The sequence below is a fragment of the Phasianus colchicus genome, chromosome 3 (genome assembly GCF_987193195.1).
Source record: "Phasianus colchicus chromosome 3, bPhaCol1.hap1.1, whole genome shotgun sequence".
Lineage (NCBI taxonomy): Eukaryota > Metazoa > Chordata > Aves > Galliformes > Phasianidae > Phasianus > Phasianus colchicus.
In genome coordinates, this window is record NC_143438.1 from 8071263 (window position 1) to 8086878 (window position 15616).

The following is a 15616-nucleotide window of genomic DNA, read 5'->3' on the forward strand; positions in this document are numbered from 1 at the left end:
GAGGAAAGCAGAGGTATATAAAACTTCAGGATAAAAGCTGAGATGGCTATTTTCTCATTAAAAATGAGCACCATCTCCTCATAAAGAAAATCATATCAGGTAGAACATTGTTGCTAATGACTGTTGTTCAAGTGGTACAGTACACAGCATTTTTGAAAATGCCAAAGAAAAGTAACTCAATATATTTCTTTAAATATTACCTTGACAAATAAATGCTTCCATCTTCAAGAAGTATACACACACACAGTGATATTTAGCTAGAGAATTTTATCTGACATTTTATGGAAAATACTCAATCATAGCTGTGCACTACAAGCAGTGCTTTAAAGGAGCACTGACTGAGAGGGAAAGCTCAACACACACACACAAACATAGACAGCCCCCCACACACACACTTCAGGCAGAGGACATTTAAACAGATGCCTCTACTTAAATACTGATTCAAGACTGAAGGAAAGAAAAGATTTAACAGAATTATCAGGGAATTACTTAAAAGAGAAGCTTGTTGTAAACAATTCAAAGCTGGAGCACAATGCCATTAGCACAATGTCTCATGTTAATGATGATGTTTGCTCTTTCTGGCCTGTCAGAGTGATGAACAGTATGAACAATGATTGCACAAGGAGACAGTCACCACTAAGCTAACTCACTGGGTCTAGGCAGGGGATCAAAGATGCCTCTATGCTCTACCCTTCAGCAACTGCCCTTTTAGGCTCAAAGATTAAGTAAAAGAAACTCTTAACGCTGGCCCTGAGTAGCTCAAATCTGCCAACCGTACCCCAGAGCCTAAACACCAGCTGCAGGAATGCAACGGATACAACTTTCAACCCAGTCTTCCTAGGGCACCTGGCACTGCAGAGCAGCACTACGTCACTGCAGTTCCCTTCCCCTCAAGCTTCCAGCACCCCACAGACCATCTTTGGTACCATTCTTCATCCCTGTGAAAGAAAAGCTGGGCCGAAACGTGCAGCTCTGCAGAAATCTGGAGCAGCAGGCAGGAAGCGAGCTCAGCCAGTGCAGAAACCAGAGGGTTCAGCTGAACAGGCCCCCAGTTTCTGCCCATTTCCTACCAATACAGTTCCCTACGAGTCCCTAGATGGGTGAATAACCGTTCACATGTCTGACTGGAGCCTTTCTTTTGCAAGAGATACGCCACTGGGTTTGTGCAGGGCAGCTGCTCGGTATTTGCAAACCTGTCTCAGTGGCCTTGTATGTCACTGTGGACAAATGACGTCATTCCTGGAGCAGGCTTTACAGGAACTGTGCCACCATTCAGTGCTATGAATGCTGATGAAATTGCTCTCCTAAGACATGTTTCTTCTCTCAGAACAGTATGATCTTGCAATCTACGGATTCACTTTGAATTTTTCCTTCAGTCTTCCAGGCTTTGCCTATTATGTGAGAGCTCCACATGAGAGCTTCAGTGTATTTTCTACTAAATTTGTTACAAAGACTGCAGTGTGTAGTCCAAAGCCAGATATTTTAATAGACACAGGAGGGCAATTCATTCTCATTCATGCACTGGTCCAGCCATCCCTTTCCTCACAGACCCATTTCTTCCATCTTTCCTACGAAACAAACAAACAACCACAAACAAGCAAGCAAACAAAACAAAAACACCATCAAGAACAAAGAAAACCACACAAAACAGAGAAAACCATACAAATCACTTTCAACCAAATGGTGATGCCAAATAATAGTAATGTTATTCTCTGGAATTTTTCACCTATTTGTTCTATTTTAGACTAAATTCTGCACATCAAGGGCTGTGTGTACGCACACATTCAATTTTTAATTTTATGCATATACAAACATCAAAGCAATGATTCATTGAAGCTTTCCCCCCAGCCCTAATCCTCCAGGGCCCCTGGGGCAAACTGTTCAAACGCAATCAAAAGAGCTCTGGGGCACAAGTAATGGGGTGATGTTCACCTTACTTAACAATACAGGCAGTCACAGAATGATCACTATATCCTTTTTTGTTTCTAGGGAGTTACTATTTGTCATAGCATTATTTTGCATCGTTTTGCTTTTTGTCAGTGTTTTGGTTCATATTTGGATAACCATAAATGAAAAGAAGGTGTGATAAAAATAAGCTTAAGACACAAAACTACCATTGAAAGACAGGTTCAGCAAAGCAGTAAAGGAGGAGGTGGGAAATACACAGTATGATTGGATTACTGCCTGATACAAGGAATTATTTTATGGTAAGCAGGTAGACCTTAGTGTTTCAAAGCTCTGCACAGCACCGTGTCCAAAGCTGCCCATCACTGATCACATTGCATAAGGTTGTTTGCCTGTTGCTTAAGGCAGAGAAACAACAGCTGACAGGGATGAGCCATTTGTACAGAAATTTATAGCACTGTACATATGCAACTTCAACAAGTCTATCTGTGATCTCAACTGACACCATTGCCCTATCTGACAAATACAAACGCATGTGTACTTGAACAATTTAAAATATTAAAGCTCTCTTGAGAGGGTAGCATATATAAAGGTATGCACATGTTTAGACTAGAACTACAGACAGGTTACACTGCCCTCTCAAGTGCCCTATGGAATTTCATATACACACGCAGTGAGTCAAACATAATCATATTAACATTATTAAAGCTGAAAAACATATTTCCAAACTTGCACCACTGACAATTCTTTTTATGAGTATTTCTGCATTACTGAAATGCATTAACTTGCCTGTCAGGGTGACAGAGACATGCAAAGCAGTCACACAAGAGTTTCATTTATTTATAAAAGACGGATGACAAAAGATTCGTTGGAAACCTGTTCATCTGGGAATTTTGTGGGATCCATCGATAACCAATATCATTGTTTTGCTTTTACATCACCTCTATGCCTTTAATTTTCCACTTTGTTTCATTCTATCTAAGTCCTGGAAGAGCTCCTTTCCTGTCTCCTGACCCAGGAAAACATCCTTCTTCAGATTCTTGAGCACACGTACAAATATGCACGTGCTCAAGTTTCAGTGAAATGATGGAATTACGTATGCTTAAGTATGATCTTACTGTCTAAAGAACATGCTTTGTATTCTAGGATAGAAATGTATTGGCAAAATATAGCATATTAGATAGAGATTCTTGAGGACACATTCTGGTGAGCTTCCCAGGACTTACCTGCCAGCTGCCGAGCTGGCTCACAGATCTGGCCTCTGTTTATCCATCCATCACCACGTTGCCTGAATGACTGATAATGAAAACAGATGATTCATGTTCTCTGTTCTCTCTGTCCTTTGGGAGACATGGTAGCTCATGATGAAGGTGTTAATATTTCAGGCTATGAGAAACCCACGGGAGCAGTTTTTGTCTTACTGAATAGATGTTTGTTCCTCATTTTTAAAAGGCAGAGATGGCCAGAAATTAAATTTTTCATCATTAGCTGATCTTTAAGTGAGCAGGCACCTTTGCTTATCTTCTCAAGTGTGAAATAGTGTCTTATGGCCAACGAAGAACATAAACTGCAGAGCTGGAAGATGCTTTCTCTTTATGTCTTTTTAGATATGTTCTTACTAGTCAGACCTATTTCCTTTCCACTTACTTAAAAATACTGTTCAAGGTGTCACTGTTAACAGCACAAATGTCAAGGACTTAGATACAGGAAGGATGGGACAACTTTGTGTCTGTCATGAAAGGAACTGGAAAGAGTTACATCAGAATACTGAAAAACACAGAGTTTCCATCTAACTTTATAACAACTTTGCTCACTGCTGCACTCGAGTACAACCAGATACAAAGTCTGGAATTATCAAACCAGTCCTTGAGAGAGGGGGACTGTCAACTGGAAAGCAAATAATTTGCAAGTATACAGAAATCAGAGGACAAATGACTGGATACGAGAGCTTAGCAACTTGGACTCAGCAACGTGGGATGGGTGAGGAGGGAAAAAATTGCTATTTTCCCCTGGATACAGTACCATTCATACTTTTGTGAGGGTCACACTATGGTATTTTGCACAGTTCTGATGTTCACACACTTAAAAGGACGCAGAATGATTTGGACAGAAATAGTGAGATCACTCAAAATTATTCAGGAGATGAAAAGAATTCCTTCCCGTGGAGGTGTTAAAGAGCTCAATCTGTTTAGCTTATGAGCCAATGAGAGAAACTTGATTAAAGGAATATAGCATCAGGTACAAAAGCATTCTTTGATTTAGAGGACACAGTAAAATAGCTATAATGTACTGAAAGCAAGTCCTAGCGAGTTACAAAACATCAGCTTTCTATTGAGTATACGCAGTACATTACAGTTTTAGTCATAAAATCATGAAGTATTTTCCTCTACAAGAAGCCTCACTGAGTGTGCAGGATAGCTGGTGGTTATTTGGAATGTTTTTATTCCTAGCTTAATCCATGGCCCCATGACTCATTGTACGCCATTTAAACCTAGCACCAAACACAGCTCTGCTTCTTTCAGCATTGACTTTCATTTGGCTGTCACTTTAACAGCATATGAATGTAATTCAATGAACTGAAAGAGATACAGGAAGATAAAAGCCCTCATAACGTGTGTTACACAACACTTCACCTGGACAAAGGGTGATTCAAACACTACCCTAAATTTCTTAAGTTGTTCATAAACTTCTGATTAACCAAGCTAAGTATTTTCACTAGTGGTAGAAGCATCAACAAGCCTTTTCGTGCTGTTTTCAAAGTTACTTTAGAAACTGCTGTAAGAACAAATGGCCAGAATCAGCTCTAGGTTTGAGTGGGTTTATCTCTGCTACAGAACAACCTTGTGCAGATATTCCAGATCTGCCATAACATGTCAGAAACCGAATGGCTTCTGCAAGTTCCTGGTAAACCCTTCCTTTATCAATACCTGTAATGTAGTTGCTGCAGCATTTATCCATACTTCTACGTGCAACTGTTCTACACAACAGAAGCTCCAAGGTCAGATGCTTTTTCAAGCAGACTCTGATCAGGTCACTGCTTGTGAGTCACCAAGGATAGAATGTTTCCTTTCTGTTCACAGGAGCACATCTGCTGCTGTGATTTACAGATTGGCTATCCATCATCTGCAATGGGATTTTTGTCTCTGCTGTGAACTGCCTGCCAAGATGAGTTCCTCTGCCCGGAGCAGCACTGTCCTTGTGCTAACATAGAATGTTTGGGGTTTCCTGATCAACATTTTGCTACAGATGTTCCTTGAAGCCTTACAAACAGTGACATAAACAAATCAGATAGAAACCATAAGCCTTCACCCCCTAATTTGGCCGTGTACTGGGAGGAAATGGAGCATACCCATGGATTTTCCTGGCCATAGCTCTAATAGCATGCCCTATATCCAGTTCCATCTCAGCCCGTTTCAGAGCAGTCCCAGTGAACTTTCTCCCACCGTATCCCTTGAGTCCACAGCTACATCTTCATTGCCGGCTGCACATCAAACCTTACCCTGCTCCTCACTACAGCCTTTTTTCACATTTCCCCACAGCTGTCCTTAAGCCCAGATTACTGCACCCCTTTCTTTCTACCAGGCTGCCATTTCTCCTAACAACCCAAGCAGCTCCCAGTAGAGGCAGGAAGCTGGGAGATCCAAGCATTCCCCTTCCAGTCCCTGCTTCTGAACATAGCAGCACTGGTGACAGCAATCTTCATAGACACTGTGATCTTAACAACACATACCTACAGAACAGTTATGAATCCCAGATTTTCAGAGAGCCATGACTTTGCCACGCTCCAGCTTAATTTCCCAGAAATTGCAAAAGACATTAGAAAAACCTATAATGCTCTGCTCAGCATTTTGCAGTTGTTGGAATATCACAGGTTTCACACTACCTGGACAAAACTTACACTGCTGTTTTCAACTGAAACTTTCACTGAGCACTGACCTGGGTCTTTACTTCCCTTTGGTAATTCACCAAGGTTAAACCCTCACATGAAAATCTACTAACTCACAGCAAATTAATCTAGCTTTAAGCCCCATCCAACCTGAAAAATTGACTTCATCTGTCTGTAGTGAAAAAAGATAAAACAGAAAAAGAAAAAGTTAAGCTTAATTGCAGCTTATTGTGCCTAGACTGCTGTGATGTGTCATATCTGCAAGAAAACCAAGCTGAGTGAAACCACAGAAAACTGGGGTGTAAAAACTTGCAGAGTTGTAGTAGGTTAAAAGCTACACGTCTCTGACCAGGAAAAAAACCTTGTACTTCTTTAAGTGTCTTTCAAATAAATCTGAAACCTCGGGTACATTTCCAGGAGGCCTGAGCTTTTTGTAGCTTACTACAGCACTATCAAACTTGCAAGTGTTTTCTTTCTATTGGAAAGTCACAACTATTGTACGTTACACTATCCTAAAGTACACATCTGCCTGTATTACATTACTGTCAGAACAGTAGTTTATATTGGATATAAGCGTTTCAGCACACGGTGCTTGCAAAGGCCACAGGAGAATTTCCTGAGCTTTGCTCTCTGAGGATGTCTGGAACTCCTTAGCAACCTTGCTAACGGACTGAAACCGCAGCCTCGAGGTAGCAGGTGGTGTGTCTGTATACCTGAAATAGCTGCTGGCAGCAAGCAAGCACACAGACATCTCCAGCAAATCATTTAGCACAGAGTCATCAAACCTAGCACATAGACAAAGACACGTTCAGCTGAGACTGATGGAAGCAGGAGAAACAGTCATGAGCGCTGACTCCTGCAGTTGCCTTGTATCACTGCAGAGAGCACACAGCTTTAGAGGGTGTTTTCATGACAGTTTGATAATAGGCTTCATGTAAGCCTGCTTTGGATGTAGGGGCATCAGGAAGGTGTGAAATAACAGTGTGAGAGACAGTGATTTAAGTGCTTGAATTGCTCGGCCCACTAGAAGCCCTTATACATGTCAGTCTATGCTACAGGATATATTATCCACAGCGAGCTGCCTTGTGCCTTCCTGGCATTGCCTCAGCTACAACATTTTTTTTCCTTCCACTGATAAACTTCATCAAGTACAGTTTGCAGTTGTTCTACATGAAACAATTTCAGGACTGAAATGTCACCTAGCTGCATAACCATAAACATTTTGCCCATCCCTTTAGCTTTCAAGGCAGAGTTCTGGTGTTTCTCTCATCCTCTGCCATGCAGCTAAGGGAATATAGGTCCTTATTACACACAGCTGACCTTTTATTTTCTGCTACGTGCATTCAATTTCAGATGGCCACGGGTAAGGTCTTGAGATGTTGTTTTCCATCATGGTAAACTAATAGGAGGTCTCCGTTTTTACACATTTAATAAACTTGAGAGCTAGCTTTTCAGTGTTGCATGAAAAACAGAGGTCATTCAGAAGGTTATAACTTTTTTGAACAAAATAACTGTTGTGACACTTCTCTGCAAGGAACGAAGGACAAAAGCCAATAAACACAAGGCAAATCATAGCAACCCATGTAAATAAGAAATTCTAAATAAGTAATTTTCCTTTTCCAAAGAGATCTGAATTCTCAATATGAAATTTAAACAGGAGATCCCACAGCAAACAGATGGAGTTGACACATTTAACCTTGATTAACCCTCATTTGAAACTTAAATTCAGTGACACGTTTCTTGCAAGAAGAAAACACCCCAATTTCACATGCTACTTGCGCTCACAATTGCTTAAGAGCCGCACACCTCCCCTTTCCACCCAGTGACATATTTCCACCTGGTTTACTATCAACGGCTATGGGTAACTCCACCTTTCATTTAACACCCGCTATCTTCAGGCTTCTCTCCAACTTCCTCAGGTCAATACTTAGCTCTGGGGTTCCAACAGCCCGATATCACTCTACGTACCGCGTTTTAAACCTCAGTGTCTCCGCTACTGAAGTTATATGATACTAACCATCTCCGCTCTCGTCCACCCGCCAATAACCCACGCTCACACACCGCTCCTCGTTTTCTCTCGCTCACACCTCCCAACATCCCTGCTGTAGGGCTCTGCAGGCCATTCCCTTAGCACACCCAGCACTTCGCCTCCTCTGTCACTCGGCCACGACCAAGGGCTGCTCCTCAGGACCTTCCCACACAAGGTCAGCCGTGCTGGTATCACTGGAAGTTGCTCTGGACTTGCAACTTTGCTGAGGTGTTTGTGGCCATTGCACCCGTGTGGGCACTGCCAGCACCGCTCGCCGCCCGCCTGCTGGCTGAGGGCCTCGTGTCGAGGCTAGGAAGTCTGCTAGCCCTGCTTTCCCAAGGGAAGGCGTTTTAGCACCCCTAACACCTCGCCTCAGTCCGGATCCGGATCTGAAAGCGACGAACTCATCTCACCTACAGCCCTTCGGCACGCTTACTCCTAAAAACAAGCAGCGATTTCCCGATTATTCCTCAATACCAATGCTCTCGCATCGACTCCCCTTCAAACAACAACGCATTCAAAAAAACTATCACCCCGCTCGGCATTACTTCACCGAGCCGAGCGAATTAAACTTCGTAACCCCACGACTCCCAGACGGGGCACGGCGTATCTCAATAGCAGCGTACAGCAGCGCCGGGCGGCCCCGACAGGCGGGCGGGCGGTAAGCGCTGCCCCGGCGCAGCCCACCGGTTGCAGAGCCCGGTCCGCCATACCGCTTCCCTGCGAGCCCGCGCAAGCAATCAGGAGCAGCACCTCGCTCGGCTCTGCCAGCCTCGCGCTCCCCGGATCCCTTCTCCCCGCCGCCCAGCCCAGCCCAGCCCCGCCGCGCGGCGGCTCCCTGCTGCCCCGTACCTGGCAGTGCGCTAACCGCCCGGTGCCCTGGGGAGAGGGAGCAGCTTCTCCCGCCGGCCCGGCGCGGCCGCGGGCAGCCGGCTTTGTTACTACTCGGAGGATCGGCGCCGTCGCTATAGAAACTGGCTGCGCCTCGGAGCGGCGGCGGCGAGTGGCGGGCGGGGGTGCGGGGCGAGGCGAGGCGAGGCGAGGCGGGGAAGGAGCCGTTCATTCAGGAAGATCCCGGCCTCCCCCGCCGCTCTGCAGCCGGCCCCCGGCGCCGCCCTCACCTCAGCGTGCTCCGCTCCCCGCCGCCCGACCCTGGGGTGGTGCTTTCCGCACCTTCTCGGCCGCCCCAGGGCGGCGAGGTCACCGGGTGGCGGGTGTCCGCTCCGCGAAATGGCGGCGGTTAGCCTGGGCTGCTGCCCCGTTCGGTCTGTAGCCTCTCGAACTTCTTCACGTTTCATTTTGTCAATGTGAATAAGCTCCGTGACCGTTGGTGAGGAGCTGCTCTCAGGCCGGAGCTTGCTGCTGGGAACCTTAAAATGAGCGCTCTGAAGTGGAGGGGGTTTTGTTCACTCGTTCATTTGATGGCAGCAGGGCCTGAGGGGCGAGGAGTCATAGAATCGTTTGAGTTGGATGGACGTTTAAAGGCCGTCTAGTCCAACTCCTCCGCGATGAACATGGACACCTACAGCTAGATCAGGTTGCTCAGAGCCTGCTCCAGCCTGACCTTGAATGTCTCCAGGGACGGAGAGCATCCATCGCATCTCTGGGCAACCTATTCCAGTGCCTCACCACCTTTACTGCAAAAAACTTTTTCCTTATATAAGGTCCCCTCTTTTATTTTGAAACCATTTCCCCCTGTTCAGCAGCAAAGGAAGAACAAAGTCTGTTATTCTGAGTGCTGTGCAGGCAGCTGACAGGAAGGGAAGTGAGGGTGGTAAAAAGGGTGATGATGGATGAAAGAATGGAGGGAGAGGACAACAGTGAAGCAGGTTAAAGCGGATAATGTTCACCTACCTGGCCATCACTGCCTGGAAAAGACAAGCTTGGCAGAATCTGTGGCTGCCCTTCTGGCAGAGATCTTATGCTTCTCCCACAGCCAAGTGGATGGGAAGTGCCATCAGGCCGTGACGCTTTGAGTATCAGAGTCTCTCTTGAGTTACCCTGAGGATGGCATGCTTTCCCACAGCAACAGCCAACTGCATGTCACAGACACTCACCTGCACGTCCTTCTTCCTGCTTTGCATGGCAGGCAAAAGCTGAGTCAGTTCCTCTTCCTCCAGTCTTCTTTCTTTCTTCATCCACTAAGGGCTCAGTGGTATCAATTTGTTGAAACTCTCTGAAACATTCTTATTCCCTCAATAATAGTAGAGACAAAATCACTCAAAGCGCGAGACAAGTGTCTTCCTTTCCCTGGCTTGTCTTTCAAGTTTGCCAAACCAAAGAAACCCAACAAGCAAGATGCAGCTTAGAGGCTGCATTATCCATCTCAGCTCCTGCTTCTGCTAAGCTACAGGGGATGACTGTTAAGTATCAGCACTGCAAGTCACTGTGAGCTGATGAATCTGTGCCAAGAGCTGCTGGCACTCTGCAGAAAATACTCTTTAGGAAGAATTTGCCAAAGACAAGAAAGGCTGCCCCCCAGGAACTCTTCACAAAGCAGTGCAGCTCACAGCAGAACTGCTGGCAGATCCTATCACAGCCAAACACAATGATGGCACAAGGGAGAGAGATAGAAGGTTGGATATGAAAGATGGGTCGCCGCATATTTGTCTGTCTTATTTGCATGCTAAATACTAATTGTAGAGTTAAAAAAATGTGAGTCCAGCCAGAGCCTAGCACAGTTAAATGGAATATTTTACCTTAGCAAATTCACTTGCTCTGAGGTGGAAGGAGTAGTATTAGAGAAGTGAATGACGTGCCATGTGCCAACTTCTATAGCAGCCGAGACATTCTTCTCCTGTTTCCTATATATAAAATAATATTTTCATCTTTTCAATCACATGGAGGAACAGTATTGTTATTTAATTTTGTTCTTCAAAAAGCCTGGAAGCTGGAAAGCAAGTGGTGTCCTAAAACCTTTTGGAAAAGTAAGTGTGCTAGTTAACGTGTTTTGAGAAGTGTTTGGTGACACTAATGTTGCTGCAGGAAATGGTCATTGTTTCAACAGCAAGAAACAATGTCATTGGTAGGATGCCTCATTTTTCTTACAAAAGATTTTCACAGCACTTTCTTCCAGGTGTAAGCCCAGAAAAATTATTGAAAGACTTATTTGATCTCTAGTCTCACTGAAATAAAGCACTCGAGTATTGTTATTATTTTGCATGGTTTTGGGGCTTTTAATCATTGATGCAACTTTACATGCACACACTTCTAAATGTATTTCCCACTCTAGGCTGAAGGTAAATAATATTTCCAGAAGGTGCAATTGAGACAGTTGGGTGATATCTAAAAGATTTGCAGACAGGCACGATTAGGTGTGTCTTAATATTGTGCAGATATAGGTTACTTTTCTTATCAATATCATAATGATATTTTGCTGAAAGAGATCAGATGTTTTTATAGATGATATAATCTGTATCTTGAGGACAGATCCTTTGCCAGTTTACCATTCTAGTTCTTGTTTTGTTGTGTTTTTTTTTCTTTTTTTAAACTCCACTTGAAATATATCTGGTTTTACCTGGCTTAATGTCATTTAAAACCTAACTGTTCAAATACATTTGAAAGTAGGACACTGACTGCAAATAGGCCAGTTTGATATTGAGACTGATTAATGGTATTTCTATAGACATCATGGGGGTAATGAAGCACAAAAAATAGTAAATTCTTGCATTTCAGTGATTAATCACTATTGTATTCCCACGGAGTAATCAGCATCACATTTTGTAACATGTTAACACTAAGCTATCCTGCTTCTTTGTGACATTTTGTCCCCAGTTCTCCCAGTCTGGGTTAAGAACGATACTTTCAAATCAACTGGAATGCCTTCTGGCAAAACTATTTAGGAAATGTATACTTCCTTGGGAGAGGGTGAGGAAAAAAAGAAAAAGGAAAAAAAAGGACATTTGAAAAAATTAAAGAGCATGCTGATATGACCACTGCCAGCTTCTGACTCAGCAGTGACATGAGCCTCTTTCTCAGTGTGGAGGATTTTTTCCAGTAACACAGTGTACCGAGGGAGTTCATCGTGGAACACTGAACAAGTATTAATATTCACATGGAGCAGAAGAGCAGCTTTTGATGGTGTCCCCTCTCTCTTGGCACTTGTCCTTACTCGGAACGCCGCTTGTCCCACCAAACACTTATTCCATTGGACTGTTTGTTCTCTTAAGCAGAGCAAAGTATCCTTAGCACACCACTAGAACATTAAAGAAAGGATTCTTCAGTCTAAATGAAATATATACTTAGGACACTATCAAAACCAAACAAATAAATAAACAGAAGGGGAGAGGTAAGACGTGGTAAAATTGAAATAACATTATTTGATACTAATATTAATTATCATTACCAGTATTATTATTAGCATTGTGGTGCCAGGCACTGTATTCCCACAGAACAAAAATGAAGATAATTTCTGCCCCAAGGAGTTTACATTAGAATTAAGTGTTTTTCTTGAGGGCTGGAATTTGTTACGCATTTGTGTAGTGGCTAGCAGAGTGGGGCCTAGTTTAATTGCAGCCTTTTAGATGTGCATAATGTACATTTTAATCAATGTAATAATTGCAGTGGTATTTCTGTCAGGATGCAGTGTAAAGCCTTTATCCTGTGTCTAGGGGTTAGCTGTCCTTCTGGAAACTAGGGACTTTTGTACCTGGAAAATGAGTTGGGGTGATAACTGAAGGAAGTAATAAAATGTGAGTATGCTAAGATAGGAGATGAGCCCCTGGGCTCCAGCTTGTTAAGGAAAAATTTCCCTTTCATGGAGCTACTGTATGGTTTTTGATTGTATTGAGGAAACACTGCCTTGAAGGAACAGTATGTGTAAATGTGTTCAGACTTTCAGCTGATTCCTTAACACAGTAATTATCGGATGTTTATAAAGTCAACTTGTGGTGGGAGAGAAGGTACTGCTGAGCATTCAAAACTGCTGGAAAGCAAATACTGCTACTATCTGGTTGACTTTCAACGTGACTAGGCTCATGTCTGCCCTTCACTGTGTATTGCCGTGCTGAGAGACCCAAGCTACTGTAAACAAGGCAGCCAAGTCACCTGCTGAGAGACAGGCAATAGATGAGTCGAAACGCAGTGCTGTAAGTTACAGACATGCTTGGCAGTGTTTGCACTCGCTGTGGGGGGCAGCACAGATATATCCCAAGGGTATGCACACTCAGGCCTCCTGTGACAACCTGGCATCTCTAGGAAACATATGAGTTAGCAGAGTATGTTAAAAATCTCACTGATCTGGAAAGGGGTAAAAGGATGTGACAGCATACAGAACGCACACTGTTATTTGTTTTTGCTTGCTGTAAAAGTCTCAGAAATAGTGAACAGAAACTTATCCTAAGGAGATCAATAAACACAACAGAGACTAAATGGATTCATGCTAGGAAAACTTAAATCTGGATGGAATATTCTGTGTAATTCACACAACCTACTGGGATCTGAATTGAGTGCAACTGCTCGGAAAATCCTGGTGTTACTGTGGAAAGCTCAATGGAAGCAGTGTTTAGAAAGTGAGCAAAATGTAAAGAAAGATCAGACTGGAAATGTTGTAATTCCCACAGTTCAGTCAACTGCTTCAAGTTATCTTGAATACTTTGTTCAGTTCTGGGAACTGGACTTCAAAACAGATACAGCAAATATTGAAACTATCTAGAGAGAGAAATTATTAGAGGCTGAGAATGTTCTATATGGAGAAACTGAAAAGATTAAACTTGTTTAAGGATGGCATGAATAAAAGAAGACATGATAGAACTTTATAAAAAATAATGAATGGCAGGGAGAAGATAAAACCTGCATTTCTAGTCACATTTTTAATATATATATACACTTTAAGAACAAGTATTCACCCACTGTATCATTAAAATGATAGAAACTTTAAAGTGCTGAAAGGAAATATTAGCCACTGAAGTGGAAGCATTTAGTTACTTGAGATAGAATTTAAAGAAAGGATTTGATTATATAAAATGCGTAAAGCAATAGAAACCTTCCCATTTCAATGCAGAAGCCTGGAGTTAAGAAGGCAGAGAAGGAGGGTCAGGGAAAAGAACATTAAGAGAAACTCCTCTTGGGCAAATTACTGAATTTCCTGAGAATTCTTCTGACTTGTGATCATTAGTGGGAGGATATGCATTAGATATTGGCTTTCAGCTGATATGCAGATTCGCTTTCTCATCCAGGAAGGATTAGCATTCCCCTCAGCCACGGGCACACATCTGTATCTATGTGTGTATCCTCCCTATCCAGTTGAACAGCACTGGAAGTTTATCTTCCCACAGATCACCAAAGGGCTGCACTACTGGGAAAAGGCAAAGCCTGCATTTTAAACTCATTTGCATATCTGGCTTCTGGGAGCTTAGATATCTAAAGACACATCCAGCTGACAGATATGGCCCTGTATTTGGTCCAGTGCTGCCAAGCACCAGCTGATTCCAGTCTGAGAATCATTCAAATATGGTAGTGTGCCAGAACTTGTGACCTGCTAAGCGGTTCACACTTAACCCACCTCAGAGCTGGAGTGGATTGAATACCTGATCTTCAATGTTTCCTCAAATAGATGCAAACTTAATAGCTGTAAAACCAACAGAAGCTAGTTACATTGAAAACAGATATTTTCCTATTATTTTACTTTGTTACTATCCCCAGTCAATGAGTCAACTTCAAAAATTTTCATCTCAGATTTTGCAGTCATTAGTCCAACAGAACCCCTAAGTCTTACTGGAGGTGTTAGGAGATTTGTTTTACCAGAACAAATTAGATGAACCCATTTTAGACAGACATTTTTCATACGAGAGTTTCGTACAACAACACACCGACTTTCTGGCAAAACAAAGCAGGGAAAGGTGATCGTGTGAGAAAACCACACGTATCCCAAGATTTTCAGACAGCTGAAAACTACTTACACCTCACACAGACATGCATTAACTTGAATGATGCTTAAATTTGATGGTGAATTAATGATGTCAGTGCTGCAGAACATTACGATGCCTATTGCCCTCATATTTATAAGCTACATCACCCAAATAAGTCCTCATACTGAACCCACCTTCTCAATACACAGGAGTTACATCTTTTTCCATGCTATTTGTGTAATAAACCAGTCCAAAATTGTTCAAGTACATTGACCAACCTGTACTGCACTAGGTTCAAAATGTGCCCATCTTTTCTTGACTCACATTAAAAAAAAACCCTAAAAAACAACAGAACAAACAGACTGAAAACCAATTAGTGGCTCACAGCTGGAGCCTGTGCAGTAATTTGGTACCAACAATGGCTGTTTCTCTTTGCATTTCCCATCCACATCATGAAAGATGATGTCTTACTAAAACAACTGCAGAAAACTCTGGCAATTGCATTTCAGTAGTCATTTGCCATCAACACTAAGGAAAGTTTTGTTCTGATTTCCACTCAACTAGAATAAGTTTCCATAAAAATGTTCATTATGAGACATTATGTCCTCCCACACCCCAATAAAAGAGAGGAAAAAGTACCTGTCTAATGGGAGCTCAGTTTTCCCTGAGTTGTGATTCTATACCAGTGCCATGAAATTTGCAGATTTCACATTATGAGTAGCATCTCCGTTTTCTTCAGTTATAGTAGCTAGGGCAGGAAGAACATATTCTGTTATACAGAGGAGATGGCAGAATACTGTTAATTGCATTATGAAAAAGTAACAAGAACCCTAGTGCCTACAACCTGCCTGAAGCGTGGTTTGCAGCATTTTAAGGTTTGAAAAAGCAAAAAGAGGAAAACCAAACACTGCACCTTTTGGGTTTAAAAGATTAAATTCAAGAAACCAA

General features: G+C 42.8%; 1 protein-coding gene across 6 annotated transcripts in view; it reads right to left on the reverse strand.

Moving 5' to 3' along the window:
* The window catches only part of RNF182 (ring finger protein 182), a 29070-nt gene extending 17876 nt beyond the window's left edge, over positions 1-11194 (reverse strand). For 2 of the 6 annotated variants that reach the window (XM_090136890.1, XM_090136887.1), the window contains exon 1: positions 9878-11194. The gene's annotated coding sequence lies outside the window, so the exon portion shown is untranslated. Of the gene's footprint in view, positions 1-8672; positions 9629-9674 lie in introns of those variants that run through there. The other 4 variants (XM_090136889.1, XM_031589400.2, XM_090136886.1 and 1 more) reach the window with 3 other exon arrangements.
* Between the last annotated feature and the right edge of the window lie 4422 nt (positions 11195-15616).